Source organism: Canis aureus, chromosome 36 (assembly GCF_053574225.1).
Source record: "Canis aureus isolate CA01 chromosome 36, VMU_Caureus_v.1.0, whole genome shotgun sequence".
Taxonomy (NCBI): domain Eukaryota; kingdom Metazoa; phylum Chordata; class Mammalia; order Carnivora; family Canidae; genus Canis; species Canis aureus.
Genome location: NC_135646.1, coordinates 33,643,609 through 33,661,170, shown reverse-complemented (window position 1 = coordinate 33,661,170; position 17,562 = coordinate 33,643,609).

Here is a 17,562-nt window from a genome sequence, read left to right as displayed (position 1 = left end):
CAGGACATATGCCCTTACCCAGATTCTACACATGCTCCCAGGTGGGGGACTCCAGCACCCGCCCCCCCAACCCGTGTCATTCTTTCCCTCCCCTAAAGGACAGAAATCTCTCCCTCCCCAGGGGAAGTTCAGAATCGGCATGCAGTTTTGGGGGACACAAAGCAGGGTTACATTGTTATGAGCTCATTTCCGATTAGGGTGTGCACAGCGACCTGACTATGGTGGGGCAGCACCTTAAGCCATAAGCAGGTCATGTGGGGGTCATCCTGGAGGTGGCAGGTGTTGCATAAAATGGAATCAGTCCTGCTCTGCTTGTCCAGGGGTAGGAGATTTTTGTTAAATTTCCTGGGTCCCACACTTGCAGCTCACGCACCTGGGCCACCCTCACCAGGTGGACTCAGCCTGCACACCTTGTGGTGTAGGATCTCTCACACCAGCGTGTGGAGGGCACCCTCCTTGCCCGAGTGAGTAGGGGCTGGGTGAGCATGGGGCTCAGCCTGAAGGCCAGGTAGCACAGTAGACCGAGGAACCCAACCCCGTCCCCACCCCAAATCCCACACACAGGCAGCCCCTTGGCTCCCCGCCATGTGCACCCAGCTCCTCAGGAGCTCCCCGCATGGCGGCCCCGAGTTTGGCTCCCTGCTGGAGAGGCATCGGGGAGAAGAGAAGCAGCCGCCATTGGCGGGCCACACTTCCGGACATGAGAATGTGGCTGAGCTGGACCTTCCAGCTCAGCTGCCCCTCCAGTGGAATGTCACTGCACAAGCGAGCACCGGGTCGGCCAGGAGTGCCTGGCTAGCCGCCCAGCTCCAGCACCAGAAATGATATTGTGCCAACCATTTCGGCATCAGGGTGACCCAGCCAGAGGATCCGATAGCTGCATGTGATAGCTGCATGAGATAGACACACACACACCCCAAAACCAACAAAAGTCAGAATCCCCCCAGTGTTGTCAAACAGTTTCCGGATGATTCCATACATGACGCTGTGGTCCCCAATAGGATACATGGAAGGCGGTATAAAGCATGACTGCAGAGGTACGGGAGGTACGGAGATGTGACTGCTGGGTTTCAACAAGGAGCGCAGAGGGTCAGGAAGGGGGGGGCAATCCTAGGAAAGGATACCAGGTTGCTGTGAAGGCTACGGATGGTGAAATCTGTCCTCCTCCGTTTCAGCTTCTGGTTTTCCTCCTAAATGCCATTTTCCGCAATCATAATAGCAAAAATTTATTTTATGTTTTTAAATTTCATTTTATTGGAGCCCAATTTGTATGAATTCTTTCTTCAGCAATGGTGTCATTCAGGATAGAAGGAGAGAGAAAGATTGTCCCAGACAAGCAAAATATACAGGAGTTCAGGACCACTTAACCACTCCAGTAAGGAATTTTAAGAGGGACTGTTCTAGTGGGTGAAAAGAAGACACCAAAAGCAACAAAGACTACAAAGGACCAGAGAACGTCACCAGAAACACCAACTCTACCGGTAACACAAAGGCAATAAGTTCATATCTTTCAATAATCACTCTGAATGCTGATAGACAAAATGCTCCAATCAAATGATAGAGGGTATCTGAGTGGCTTAAAAAGCAGGATCCGGGATGCCTGGGTGGCACAGGGGTTGAGCCTCTGCCTTTGACTCAGGGTGTGATCCTGGAATCTGGGATCCAGTCCCATATTGGGCTCCTGGTGGGGAGCCTGCTTCTCTCTCTGCCTAATTTTCTACCTCTCTCTCTCTCTCTCTCTCTCTCTCTCGCTCATAAATAAAATTGTTATTAAAAAAACCAGATCCATCGGTATGCTGCCTACAAGATGCTCACGGTAGACCTATAGACACCGGGAGATTGAAAGTAGAGCATGGAAAACCATCTATAAAAGTAATGGATATCGGGGGATCCCTGTGTGGCGCAGCGGTTTGGCGCCTGCCTTTGGCCCAGGGCGCGATCCTGAAGACCCGGGATCGAATCCCACATCGGGCTCCCAGTGCATGGAGCCTGCTTCTCCCTCTGCCTGTCTCTGCCTCTCTCTCTGTGAATATCATAAATAAATAAAAAAATTAAAAAAAAAGTAATGGATATCAAAAGAAAGCTGGAAGACCCATACTTATATCAGACTAACTAGATTTGAAACCAAACCCTGGGAGACACCTGGTGACTCAGTTGTTGAGCATCTGCCTTCAGATCAGGGGGTGATCCTGGGATCCAAGAATCGAGTCCCACATCGGCCTCCCTTTGGGGAGCCTGCCTGTCCTTCTGCCTATATTTCTGCCTCTTCTTCTCTGTGTATCTCTCATGAATAAATAAATAAAATATTTACATTTCAATAAAGAAATAACAAAGACTGTAAAAAGCGATGAAGAAGGGCATTATTTCATAATTTAAAAGACCCTCTATCAAGATCAAAAAACTAAATATTTATGCTGCCAACATGGGAGTACCTAAATATAGAAACCAATTAACAACAAACGTACAGAAACTCACTGATGATAATACAATGACAGGGCATTTTAACAACCACTTATGGCAATCGACCGATCGTCCATAGAGAAAATCAACAAGGGAAAAATAGCCTTGACACACTGGACCACAGGGACTCAACAGATATACTCTGAACATTTCAACCTAAAGCAGAATACACATTCCTTTCAAGTGCACATGGGACATTCTCCAGAACAGATCATATCATGGCCCACAAATCAGCCCTCAACAGGTACAACAGGTACAAGAAGGTTGATAGCACATCCTGTACATTTTCAGACCACGACGCTATGAAAATCAAAGTCGACAGTAAGAAAAGATTTGGACATAGCAAAAATACGTGGAGATTATGAACATCCTACTAGAGAATGAATGGGGCAACCAGGAAATTAGAGAGGAAATTTAAAACAAATGAAAATGAAAACATGTTTCTACAAACCTCTGGGATGTAGCAAAGGTAGTCCTAAGAGGGAAGTACATAGCAATACAGGCTTATCTCAAGAAACAAGAAGTCTCCAATACACAGCCTAACCCTATACCTTAAGGAGCTGGAAAAGGAATAGCAAACAATGCCTAAAGGCTATAGAAGAGGGGAAAAAATGAAAGCAGAAATAAACAATACAGAAACAACAAAGCAGTAGAATGGAATAACGAAACAAAGGGACGGTTCTTCAAAACAATTAAGAAAATGGATCAAGCCCTAGCCACCCTTATCAACGAGAAAAGAGAAATGACCTAAATAAATAAAACCACAAATGAGAGAAGAGAGATCACAATCAACACCAGAAAAATTATACAATTATAAGGGAATACTATGAAAGCTTATACGCTAACATACTGGGAGACCTGGAGGAAATGGACAAATGCCTAGAAATGTGCAAATGAGCAAAACTGAAATAGGAAGAAATAGAAAATGTGAACAGACCCACAACTAGCAAAGGAATTGAATCAGCAATGCACCTGGGTGCCTCATTGGTTGAGCATCGGCTTTGGCTCAGGTCATGATACCGGGATCCTCGGGAATCAAGTCCCACATCAGGCTCCCCGCATGGAGCCTCAATTTCCCTCTGCCTATATCTCTGCCTCTCTGTGTCTCTCACGAATTCATAAATATAATCTTTAAAAAAGAAAAAAGATGAAAAGATGAGAGGATCCAAATAAAATCACAAATGAGAAAAGAGAAATAACAACCAACACTAGAGAAACACAAACGATTATAAGAGAACATTATGAAAAATTATATGCCAGCAACCTAGAACCTGGAAGAAATAGATCAATTCCTAGAAATATTTAACACAGCAAAAATGAAAAAGGAAGAAATAAGAAACTTGAATAGACAGATAACCAGCAAAGAAATTGAATCGGCAATCAAGGGTCTCCCAACAGGAGACGCTTAGAACAATAGAACAGAATGGAAATCCGAAACAAGATACAAACCTGTAACTCTATGCTCCATTAATCGACAAGTTAGGAAGGAATAGCCAAAGGCCGAAAGACAGTCTCATCAACAAACCCTAACCCTGAGCCCAGGATAAGAACAAATGGTGTTGTGAAAACCAGGCAGCCACATGCAAAAGAATGAAACTGGACCACTTTCTTACACCATATATATAAAAAATGAATTCAAAATGGATGAAAGACCTAAAAGTGAGACCTGAAACCATACAAAGAAGAAAAGATAGGCAGCAACGTCTATGACATTGGCCATTGGATCTTCTTTCTAGATATGCCTCTGAGGTGAGGGAAACAAAAGCAAAAATACTATTGGGACTTCATCAAATTGAAAAGCTTCCACAAAGTGAAGGAAACAACCAAAGCTAAAAGGCAACAAACAAAATGAGAGGCGATATTTGTAAACTATACATCCAATAAAGAGTTAGTATGCAAAATACATAACGCAAATATAAATCTCAGCATCCTAAACACAAATTATACAACTGCAGATGGGCAGAAGACATGAATGTACTTTGTCTCTGACAAGACATCCAGAAGACCACCAGACACACGGAAAGACACTCAGCGTCACCCATCATCAGGGAAATGCAAACCAAAACCACAATGAGATGTCACCTGACATCTGACAGCTGCCAGAATGGCTAAAATTAACAACACAAGAAACTATAGGTGTTGGTGAGGCTATGGAGAAGGGGGATCCCCCTTACACTCCTGGTGGGCATGTGAAAATGTACAGCCACTGTGGAAAACAGTGTGGAGCATCCTCGAAAATTTAAAAATAGGGGATCCCTGGTGGCGCAGTGGTTTGTCTCCTGCTTTTGGCCCAGTGCGTGAACTTGGAGACCCAGGATCAAAACCCACATCGGGATCCAGGGACTCCTGTCAGGGTGATGTAGGCCCAGGGGCTCCTATCAGGGTGATTCAGGGTTATGCGGGCCCAAGGGCTGCTGTCAGGGTGATGCGGGCCCACATCTTTCTGAAGCCTCCCCGAGGGTCCTGAGGCGGCCCAGGGGCTCCTGTCAGCATGGATGCGGGCCCACAATTTCCTGAAGCCTCCCCGTGGGTCCTGAGATGGCCCAGGGGCTCCTGTCCGGGTGGATTCTGCCCCAAATCTTCCTGAAGCCTCACCGCGGGTCCTGAGGAAACCGGGACTCCTATCAGCATCAACACCGCCCAATGTCCCCCTGAAGACTGCCCGCGGGTCCTGAGGAGGCTGCAGCTCACCAGGGTGGACGCGTACCCACGTCCTCCTCAGGCCTCCCCAGCAGAGGCAGGCTCCTTTTAGTGCAGATAGAGGAGGCTGACTGGGCATGCGCGCACCCTGGTTGGGGCCTGGGCTCGGGCACCCCCTGCGGGATGCTCAGACACTGCAGGAGGCCCTGCAAGAGGCAGCAGGGGCTCCCGGGGCCGCACCTGCCTCCTCCTAGGCTCCAGCTATGGCCTGTTAGTTTTGGAAACGTCTCACTGAAACGGAGCCCAACACCCGGCTTCCCCAGAAATACTTAAGGACAAGGAATTGGTGCCCACAGGACACGAAATGAAATGTGGACCAGACTTTTACCACATCCTGCAAAACTCACTCAACCCTTTCCACTGTGGGAGGGACTGCAGGCTGGTGCAGCTGCCCTGGAAACAGTGTGGAGGCTCCTCAGGAAGTTATAAATAGAGCCGCCCTGCGACCAGCAGGTGCAGGACCTGGAGCTCAATCCGAAGATATAAATGCAGTGAGACTCAGGACACCTGCACCCCAATGTCCACAGCTGCCAGGTCCACTGTAGACATACTGTGGGAGGAGCATCAGTGCCCTCTGGCAGATGATGGATAAAGAGGATGGGAGATAGATAATAGTCATAGAGAGAGGAATGGAATGAAACTATCAAAGAGAAGGAAATCTTGCCATTTGCAATGACGTGGATAGTACTAGAGGGATCATGTTAATTGAAATAAGTCAGTCGGGAAAGAGAATGACCGGGTGGTGTCATTCATACGTGGAATTAAAGAAGCAAACCAGATGAACATCTGGAAGGAAAAACAAATAAGATGAAAACAGATGTAGGAAATACAGACTCTTAAAGATAGGAAACAAACTGAGAGTCGCTGGAGGGGAGGGGAGGGGGGAGAGGATAACAGGCGACCGGCATGAAGAAGGGCACGTGATGTCACGAGGACTGCTGTTATCTCCAACTGGTGAATCCCTGAATTCTTCCTCTGAAAGTATAATATATTATACGTTAATTAATTGGGTTAAATTAAATTAAGATAAAAAAATCAGTTGTATCAGAATACATTTTCATCTGGACTCTCTGTTTTGCTCTTTCAGCTTATGCCGGGACCACCCCCCGAGGATCTGGTTTGTTTAAGTTGGCGCCACACCTAGTCCATGGCCCAGGCCAGGGCTAGAACTCACGACCCCTGAAATCAGGACCAGAGGAGAGGTCAGGAGTCGGATGCTTAACCGACGGAGCCAGCCGGGGGCCTGAGAAACACACTGCTTTATCCTGTGTCTCTGTGACATCCTTTGAAATAGGAAAGTGCTGCATCCTGCTCTGTCCTGCTTCTCCAATACTGAGGTATTTGTGGGGGCGGATGGATGTTAGGGAGTTTTGTCCTATTTCTAAGATCTGCCACCATGATTTTGATAGGAATGACATTGAAACTGAGGGTGGCTTCAGGAACTGCGGATATTTTCACAAGATGGGGCTCCCACCCCACGAGCCCAGGACGGCCTCCCAGAGCCTGGTATGGCTCAGTGCACAAGTGTTGTGCTCCTTTGGTTTAGTCTCCTTATTTATTTTCCTTGATGCTCCTGAGAAGGGAGTCACGTCCTTCATTTCCTTCCTGCGTGCTCATTGTCAGGACACAGCAAGGCTACTCTGCTCTGTAGCGTCAGTTTGGGTCCCGTGACTTTACTGAACTCACTCCTTAGTTCTAACAGGTTTTGGTGGAGGCTCTCGGGTTTCCTGTTTCTAGTACATGTCTTCAGCATATAGGGACAGTGTGACGTCCCTCTTCCAGATGTGGAACCTTGTGTTTACAGCTTAATGTCCTAGAAAGCCCAGCAATTGAATAAAAACAGAGCCCATGCCAAGGGCAGGAAGCCCCTATTAGAATGAGAACAGAGCTCAATGCCCAAGAAGTCCCCATATCAAAATGTAAACAGGACTTGAGGAATTGCTCCAGCCCTTCTGGAGGTCCCCGAGATCAGCCCTTAATACTAAACTAAAACCCACCTCAGGGACCAAGTCCCTGCTCCGCTGTGTTGGGTATACTTGGACACAAGCTCGAGCATGGAAATAAACCCTCGTGTGTTTGCATCGGTGTCGGCTTCTCGGTGGTTTCTCGGATTCACAATCTTGGGGACAACAGTCTGAGATTAAAAAACAAAACCAAAAGAAGCTGGAACACAGGTAAAATAAACGCAGGGTATGGAGAGAAACGGCAGAGACCCGGGGGCTTGGGGAATCTTCTGTGAAGGCCCCTGCAGACTGGGGAGCGGGATGCTCAGCCCCAGAGCCACAGTACCCAAGTCCCCACCGGCGTCTGGCCCAGTCTCAGGGAGCAGCACAGCGCCGCGTGCTGGAGGCCAGAGGTGCTGACGCCCACCCCGCCTCTGACCCCGCAGGTGCATCTCCCAAGCAGATGTGCATTGGAGAACCAGCGCCATGGCCCATCCCCAGACCCCGCACAGACCACCCGCTGCCACCAAGTTGTGGAACCACAGAGGCTGCAGAGCTTCATCTTCAGCTCTGCCTGGAAAGTAGCATCTAGCCTCCTTTGTACTTTGTGCTTTATATTCATGTATTTTCTTTGATTCTTTTTTATTATATGCCTTATTTTAATTTTTATGTATGTACCTTATATATTTCTTATTTTTACTTTTATGGTATTTTAATTGTGTTTCTTTTTTTAATTATTTAAAATTTATTTATGATAGTCACAGAGAGAGAGAGAGAGAGAGAGGCAGAGACACAGGCAGAGGGAGAAGCAGGCTCCATGCCGGAAGCCCAACGTGGGATTCAATCCCGGGTCTCCAGTATTACGCCCTGGGCCAAAGACAGGCGCTAAACCGCTGTGCCACCCAGGGATCACTTTAATTGTGTTTCTTATTTTGGGATTTAGAATCTTTTAACAAGCAGGCCAAAATAATTTGGTGTTTTTTTTTTTTTTTTTTTGAGGGCAGTTATTGTTTTTCTTGGTTTTTCTTTTTCTTCCCTCATTCTTTTCTGGACAAAACAATGAGATTGAGAAATTCACCTCCATAAAATAACATGAGGTTCTACTCACAGCCAGGAAGTTCATTAATACACATATATGATGTCTAACTACAGTTTAAAACAATGATTGTAAAGATAGCTGCTGGGCTGGAAAAAGAGCACAGAAGAAAACTAGAGAATCCCTTACAGTAGAAATAAAAGAATTAAAACCTAGTCAGGCCAACGTTAAAAATGCTATAACTCTGACGCAGTCCCAAGTGGAAGCTTTAAAAACAGGAAAGGTTATGGACCATAGAGGCAGATTTAGGGAACTCAGCCACTTATTAAAACAATAACATTCATATCATAGGAGACTCAGAAGATGAAGAGAGAGAACAGGTGGGCCTTGCTCAGCCATTAGGAACGACAAATACCCACCATTTGCTTCAACGTGGTTGGAAGTAGAAGGTATTATGCTGAGTGAAGTAAGTCAATCGGAGAAGGACAAACATTGTATGTTCTTATTCATTTGGGGAATATGGATAATAGTGAAAGGGAATATAAGGGAAGGGAGAATAAATGAGTCGGAAATATCAGAAAGGGAGACAGAACATAAAGACTCCAAACTCTGGGAAATGAACCTGTGGTGATGGAATTGGAGGAGGGCGGTGGGTGGGGGTGAAAGGGTGACGGGCACTGAGGGGGGCACTTGACGGGATGAGCACTGGGTGTTATTCTGTATGCTGGCAAATTGAACACCAATAAAAAAATAAATTTATTATTAAAAAAGAAAGAAAGAAAGAAAGAAAGAAAGAAAGAAAGAAAGAAAGAAAGAAAGAAAGAGTGGCACTTGGGTGGTCATTCAGTTAAGCTTCTGCCTTAGGCTCAGATCAAGATCCAGGTCCCAAGTCAGGCTCCCTGTTCAGCAGGGAACCTGATTCTCCCTCTCCCTCTGCCCCTCTCGCTCATGCTTTATCTCTCCTCTCTCTCACAAATAATTAAATAACATCTTTGAAAAAGAAACAAACCCAAAAGGAAGAGAAATCTCCCATGTAGAATAATTTCAAACAATTTGTGTAGACATTCCAACCTCAAGTTCATGAGCAGAGCTTCCCACTCTTATGTGTGCAATACACACAGTAAATTGCTTCTAGAAAATATATTATGAAAAACTTAAATTAATAATAATAATATAATGATAATAATAATAATAATAAAAGAATCACTTTACTACGGAGAAAGCTGACAAACACCTCAGCAAGATGACCAGATCGATACCAAGACTGATAAATCATGTTGATTCTATCTATCCTTTATATGATATAATGAAAATGGGAGTATATCTCTGTATATAATCCACAAAAACAGTTCAATCATGAGATAAACAACAGACATGTCCCAACTGAGGGAAATTTTACAAAATATTCTACTTCTCAAAGTGTTCCAGTTCAACAACAACAAGGAAATGCTGAAAGACTGTAACAATCGAGAGGAGCCTAAGAAAACAGGAGGACAAATGGAATGTGATATGAGGGATGGTAACTTAGCAAAAACTAAGGAAATCTGAATAAAGTATGGTCTTTGGTTAATGCGACTATTTTAATATTGATTCATTAGCTAATATTTGTACTGTACTAATATAAGATATCAATAAATGGAGAAATTGAGCGCAAGTGCATGCGAATGCTCTGTACTATCTTCTCAATTTCCCTGTAAATCTTTGTTTTTTTCCTAATAAATAAGATTTATTTTGAAAATTGACTTAAATGAATCAGGCTCCAAGTCTGAAGACATTTTAAGAATCATTGAATGAACTTTTGCCTTATTCTTAAAGAGTTCCTTTGATGGGAACAAAGTAAGAATTTTATATCAGAAGGAAAGAAAAACACTTATGAGCACGTATAATGCCTCCTCAACCTGAAAAGCAGGAACGGATAATAAATAGCAAAAATCAGATAAAAATACTTCTATTATAATAGACACCATATTGCAAGTGCATTTAAAATTAACAGCGCATAACATTTATCTCCTTGACATTTGTCTTCCAAAGAGTTCACAGTGTTTCAGTGTCAGTTGAAACAGGGGAAGAATCTCAGGGAACAATCCTTCACATAATAATAGGACCATTGGTACTAATGTCTCTCAATTAATTCCAAATCCATACAGATGCATTTCCTGATGAGTGACTGAGCTGTGAAGAAAGAGATGAGAAACCCTCATCCCTCTGAATTACTTGTGTCAGAATATTTTCACCATAGTACTACAGAATGTAAATTATCCTTATTAACAGGAAATACATCTCAGATTGGAATCTGAGCAATCAGATGGGCAGAGAAAAAACGCTTTGACTCGCTCCTCATCTTTTAAAGACAAAGGAGAGGTTTTCTATGTACAAAGTCAGTTGTCAAGACAGCCTTAGGGAATAAGAGCCTGCAGCATCGAATCCCGCTGCACAACTGGGACGCCCGCGCCCCAGATCTTCCTGATCCCAAATCCCTGGGCCTGTCCCCCAACACACACTGCCAGGCTGAGGTCATTTGCAATTGCTCTCTTAGGAGCACCGGGGAAGGGTGAAGGAGCTAGATAGGATGGGAAGGGATGCAAGGAGGCCAAGAAAATGAAGGCCTATCCACTTTACGTTCAGCGTTTGAACAAATCCAGCCATCACAGGCCCCTGTGAAGAAGAGCTGAAATTTACATTACTTCAGTTACAGGAAAAAAAAACAAAAGTTTACAGCTTAATGTCCTAGAAAGCCCCCACAATAAAATAAGAACTGAGTCCACATCAAGGGCTGGTAGTGCCTATTAGAATGAGAACAGAGCTCAATGCCCTTGAAGGACCCATATCAAAATGTAAACAGAACTTGAGGAATTGCTCCAGCCCTTCTGGAGGACCCCGAGACAAGCCCTTAAAACTAAGCTAAAACCCACCTCGGGGTCCAAGTCCCTGCTCCGCTGTGTTGGGTGTACTTGGACGCAAGCTCAAGTTTGGAAATCAACCCTGTGTGTTTGCATTGCTGTCAGCTCCTTAGTGGTTTCTCGGATTCGCAATCTTGGGCACAACATCCCCATGTCCCCTCCCACCTGCGCTGAACCCCTATCCCCTCCCACCCAGGGTGACACTCAGTCACCTGCCCGCCCACAACAGCTGGGCACAGGCCGTCACACAGGTCCCACGGGCATGGTGGGCACTCCCGCCGTCCCTGGCCTCCCAGAGGAAGGAAGGAGGTTTTGGCAGGACACATTCCCATGGTGGCCCCAGGGCTGCCTGCCCAGCATGGCAGCTTGTGAGAGGTCAGGTCTGTGTCCCTGACACCTGCTCCTCCTCCCCGGTTTTCCCACAGGAAATGAAGGAGGACGCCCTTGTCTCCTCCTAGGACATCACGCAGGTAGACCTGGACTTCAACAGGACGTTGGGCAGCCAAATCATATTTTAGGACTGCTAGGGGGTCAGGTGAGGCTGCTGGGCCAGGGGGCTTCGGGGCCCCGGTGGCTTCTGGGTAGGGAAAACGGGTTCTCTGAGGCCAGGGGAGCAACAGCAGTCAACAAGTCACCACTCCATGGTAGGGTGATGGGGATGACCACCGTGCCCACACCCCTGGGGCCTCAGGGATGAGGAGGCCACTAGGATGGGGACTCCAGGGGTTGCCATGGGAGCCGAACACCATAGGGGAGAGGGACAGCCCCTTGAGAAACAGGGGACGGGATGGGGGACGTGGAGGGGCAAGAACTGGACCTGGGGGCCAAGCACCCCCACAGCATTTACCCCCAGCAAGGACCAGGTACAGGTGACCCCTGTGGGACATGCTCAGCCTCCCCGGGGTTCTCGGCATACCCTGATCCCATTAGAAGCCCAGGTGTCCCATAGAGTACCCAAGGGTTGCAGGGAGGAGGAAAGACAGGGAGCCCCCGACAGGGTGGGTGCACCTGAGTGGTGCAGAGGATGCGTCATGCCCTGCCTCTGCCCACTGTCCCTCCTGGAGGGCGGCACACCCTGCACAGGACACCAGCCCCTAACCCATAGGGACCTGTGCTGACCTGGCCCTGGGCTCTGTGGGGGCTGAGTTGATTTGAGCCCCCACCAGGCCCAACACAAAGACTAATAGGATCCAGCCCCCCATGGCCCTGGCCAGCCCTGGAATCTGGCCCCGGGCTGAGCGAGCCCTCTCACAGCTAGATGTGGCCTCTTGGGCCCTGGGTGTACCCCACAGATCCAGGTCGCTGACCTAGGGTGCCCTGTGGATCCTGGGACACCCCAGGGTGGGGAGGCAAGGGTAGGCCGGTGGGCCACACCCACACCACACCAGGAGGCAGGCTGCTCCAGGTGCTGGGGCCCCAAGGTCCCTGAGGCCGGGGACCAAGTGCCCTTCAAGGACCCATCACAGGAGCCCATGGGCTGTAGGTCCAGGTCAGCTCTGCTGTCCTAAGAACGGTCTCTCAGGCTAAAACCTCAGGACACATGTCCTCACCTGGATTCCACACATGCTCACAGGTGGGGGACTCCAGCACCTGCCCCCCCAACCCATGTCATACGTGCCCTCCCCTAAAGGACAGAATGGTCTCCCTCTCCAGGGAAGGCACGCACCCTCGGCTCTGAGCCCATTTGCTGTAGAAAGTAAATGAAGTGTTGTGGTGGCAAAATGCACAGCCAGCCCATTTCTGTGTCTCCCAGAAAACTGTGCACGGGGCTTAGAGAGACCCCCAGAGAGGAAGAGGGGGCACAACCCAGGCCCCACCAGCCCCTGCAGGGGCGCTGCCATGCACACACAGCCGACTTCCCCATGTGCCTTGCAGGGGCGGCCAGACGCCAGGGTCAGGACCTGACAGACTTTACTGGGACTCAGGCTGTGCCCCGCAGGCCAGGAGGGGTGGGACAGAGTGACAATCAGGAAGCCTCAGGTCACCACGGTCTGTGCAAAGCCACCCGGAGGTCTGTGCTCCCTCTGTCCAGGGGGCAGGGGCTGGCTGGGTTCCGGGGCAATTCCTCCACCCATCATCCCCGTGCCTGTGTGCCTGGGGCAGAGAGGGCCTGCGCGGTGGTCAGCATGGCCCTGGAAGGGATGTCAGGACAGCAGTCCCTTGTGTTGTGCCCAAGATTGTGAATCTAAGAAACCACCGAGGAGCCAACACCATTGCAAACTCCCAAGGGTTTCTTTAAAAGCTGGAGCTTGTGTCCAAGTGCACCCAACACAGAGGAGCAGGGACTTGGACCCTGAGACTAAAAGGCGTAGTAGCTTTATAGGGGCCAGTGCACATGCATATGCAGAAAGTTGCACAGTCATGTCGGTTCACACGCAGGTGGCCGATTGAATTACATCTTACCCTATAGTATCCACTTGAGCTGGTGTATTACTTTGGTCAGAATCGGGGCACAGTTTTGGGGGGCAGAAAGCAGGGTTACATTGTTATGAGCTGATTTCTGACTGGGTGAGCCCAGCGGCCTGACTAGGTTGGGGCAGTGCCTTAAGCCATAAGCAGGTCATGTGGGTGTCATCCTGGAGATGGCGGGTGTAGCACAAAATGGAAACAGTCCTGCCCTGCTTGTCCAGGGCTAGGAGATTTTTGTAAAATTTCTTGGGTCCCACACTTGCAGCTCACGCACCTGAGCCACCCTCACTAGGTGGACTCAGCGTGCACACCTTGTGGTGTGGGATCTCTCACACCAGAGTGTGGAGGGCACCCTCCTTGCCCGAGTGAGTAGGGGCTGGGTGAGCATGGGGCTCGGCCTGAAGGCCAAGCAGCACAGCAGACCGAAGAACCCCAGCCCCATCCCCACCCCAACTCCCCCACAGAGGGAGCCCCTGCGCTCCCCATCATGAGCACCCAGCTCCTCAGGAGCTCCCCCCAGGGTGGCACCGAGGTCTAGCTCCCTGATGGAGAGGCATCCGGGAGAAGATAAGCAGCCAGCGCATGGCACGACCCACTGCCGCACATGAGAATATGGCCAAGCCGGACATTCCAGCTCAGCTTACCCTCCAGCGGAAAGTCACTGCATGAGCGAGCCCTGGGTCTGCCAGGAGAGCCTAGCTATCTGCCCAGCGCCAGCACCAGAAATGATGTTGTGCCAACCGTTTTGGCATTTGGGTGACCCAGCCAGAGGATCCAATAGCTGCATATGATAGCTGCATGTGATGGAGACACACACACCACAAAACCAACAAAAGTCGGAATCCCCCCAATGTTGTCTAACACCAGCCGGATGATTCCATACACGACGCTGTGGTCCCAAAAGGATACATGGAAGACGCAATAAACCACGACTGCAGAGGTGCTGGAGGCACAGAGATGTGCCTGCTGGGTTCCAACAAGGAGCACAGAGGGGAAGGAAGCATCCTACGGAGGGGAGGCCCCTCCTTGGAAAGGTCATCATGTCCCTGTGAAGGCTACAGATGGAGAAATCTGTCCTCCTCTCTTTCAGCTTCTGGTTTTCCTCCTAAATGCCATTTTCCTCAATCATAAGACCAAAAATTTATTTTATGTTTTTAAATTTCTTTTTATTGGAATCCAATTTGTATGAATTCTTGCTTCAGCAAGGGTGTCATTCAGGAGAGAAGGAGAGAGAACAATTTTCCCAGACAGGCAAAATATAAAGGAGTTCATGACCACTTAAACATTCCAGTAAGGAATTTTAAGAGGGACTCTTCTGGTGGGGGGAAAAAAGAGAACAAAAGCAACAAAGACTAGAAAGGCCCAGAGAACGTCACCAGAAACATCAACTCTTCCAGTAACACAAAGGCACAAAGTTCATATCTTTGAATAATCACTCTGAATGCTGATAGACTAAATGCTTCAATCAAAAGATATAGGGTTTCAGAGTGGCTTAAAACACATGATCTGGGATGCGAGGGTGGCTCAAGGGGTTGAGCATCTGCCTTTGACTCAGGCTGTGATCCTGGATTTTGGGATCGAGTCCCATATTGGGCTCCTGGTGGGGAGCATGGTTTTCTCTCTGCCTAATTTTCTGCCTCTCTCTCTTTCTCTCTGTCTCTCTCTCTCTTTCTCATAAATAAAATCGTTATTAGAAAAACAAGATCCATCAGTATGCTGCCTACAAAATGCTCACGTTAGGCCTATAGACACCAGCAGATTGACAGGGGAAGGAAAATCATCTACCACGCTATGGATATCAAACAAAAGCTGGAGGACCCATACTATTATCAGACAAATGAGATTTGAAACCAAACCCTGGGGGGAACCTGGTGGCTCAGTGGTTGAGCATCTGCCTTCGGCTCAGGGTGTGATCCTGGGATCCCAGGATCAGCCTCCCTTTGGAGAGCCTACCTCTCACTCTGCCTATGTTTCTGCCCCTGCTTCTCTGTGTATCTCTCATGAATAAATAAATAAAATATTTATATTTCAAAAAAGAAAGAACAAATAGTGTAAGAAGTGATGAAGAAGGGCATTATTTCATAATTAAAAAGACTCTCTATCAAGAACAAACTACTAAATATTTATTTTCTGCCAACATGGGAGTACCTAAATATAGAAACCAATTAAAAACAAACATACAGAAACTCACTGATAATAATACAATGACAGGGGATTTTAACAACGACTTATGGCAATGGACCGATCGTCTATACAGAAAATTAACAAGGGAAAAATAGCCTTGACACAGTGGACCACAGGGACTCAACAGATATACTCTGAACATTTCAACCTAAAGCAGAATACACATTCCTTTCAAGTGCACATGGGACATTCTCCAGAACAGATCATTCATGGCCCACAAATCAGCCTTCAACAGGTACAACAGGTACAAGAAGGTTGATATCACACCCTGTACATTTTCGGACCAGGACGCTATGAAACTCAAAGTCGACAGTAAGAAAAAATTTGGACAGACCAAAAATACGTGGAGATTATGAACATCCTACTAGAGAATGAATGGAGCAACCAGGAAATTAAAGAGGAAATTTAAAACAAATGAAAATGAAAACATGTTTCTCCAAACCTCTGGGATGTAGCAAAGGTAGTCCTAAGAGGGAAGTACATAGCAATACAGGCCTACCTCAAGAAACAAGAAGTCTCCAATACACAGCCAAACCCTACACCTTCAGGACCGGGAAAAGGATAGCAAACAATGCCTAAAGGCTATAGAAGAGGGGAAAGAAAAGATGAGAGCAGAAATAAACAATACAGAAACAACAAAGCAGTAGAATGGAATAACAAAACAAAGGGTCGGTTCTTCAAAACAATTAAGAAAATGGATCAAGCCCTACTCACCCTTATCAATGAGAAAAGAGAAAAGACCTAAATAAATAAAACCAGAAATGAGAGAAGAGAGATCACAATCAACACCAGAAAAATAAGACCATTTTAAGGGAATACTATGAAAGCTTATACACTAACATACTGGGAGACCTGGAGGAAATGGACAAATGCCTACAAATATGCAAATGAGTAAAACTGAAATAGGAAGAAATAGAAAATGTGAACAGACCCATAACTAGCAAAGGAATTGAATCAGCAATGCATCTGGGTGCCTCATTGGTTGAACATCTCCTTTGGCTCAGGTCATGATCCCGGGGTCCTGGGGAATCAAGTCCCACATCAGGCTCCCCACATGGAGCCTCAATTTCCCTCTGCCTATGCCTCTGCCTCTCTGTGTCTCTCATGAATACATAAATAATATCTTTAAAAAAGTAAAAGATAAAAAGATGTGCTAGGACCCAAATAAAATCACAAATGAGAAAAGAGAAATAACAACCAACACTAGAGAAATACAAACGATTATAAGAGAACATTATGAAAAATTATATGCCAGCAACATAGAACCTGGAAGAAATAGATCAATTCCTGGAAATATATAACATAGCAAAATGAAAAAGGAAGAAATAAGAAACTTGAACAGACAGATAACCAGCAAAGAAATTGAATCAGCAATCAAGGAACTCCCAACAGGAGACGCTTAGATCAATAGAACAGAATGGAAAGCCGAAACCAGATACAAACCTGTAACTCTATGATCCATTAATTGACAACAAGGCAGGAAGGAATATCCAAAGCACAAAGACAATCTCTTCAACGAACCCTAACCCTGACCCCTGGATAAGAACAAATGGTGTTGGGAAAACCAGGCAGCCACATGCAAAAGAATGAAACTGGACCACTTTCTTACACCATATGTATAAAAAATAAATTCGGGATCCCTGGGTGGCGCAAGGGTTTGGCGCCTGCCTTTGGCCCAGGGTGCGATCCTGGAGACCTGGGATTGAATCCCATATCGGGTTCCCGGTGCATGGAGCCTGCTTCTCCCTCTACCTGTGTCTCTGCCTCTCTCTCTATCTCTCTGTGACTATCATAAATAAATAAAAATTTAAAAAAATATTTAAAAAATGAAAAATAAATAAATTCAAAATGAATGAAAGACCTAAATGTGAGACCTGAAACCATACAAAGAAGAAAAGATAGGCAGCAACATCTTTGACATTGGCAATTG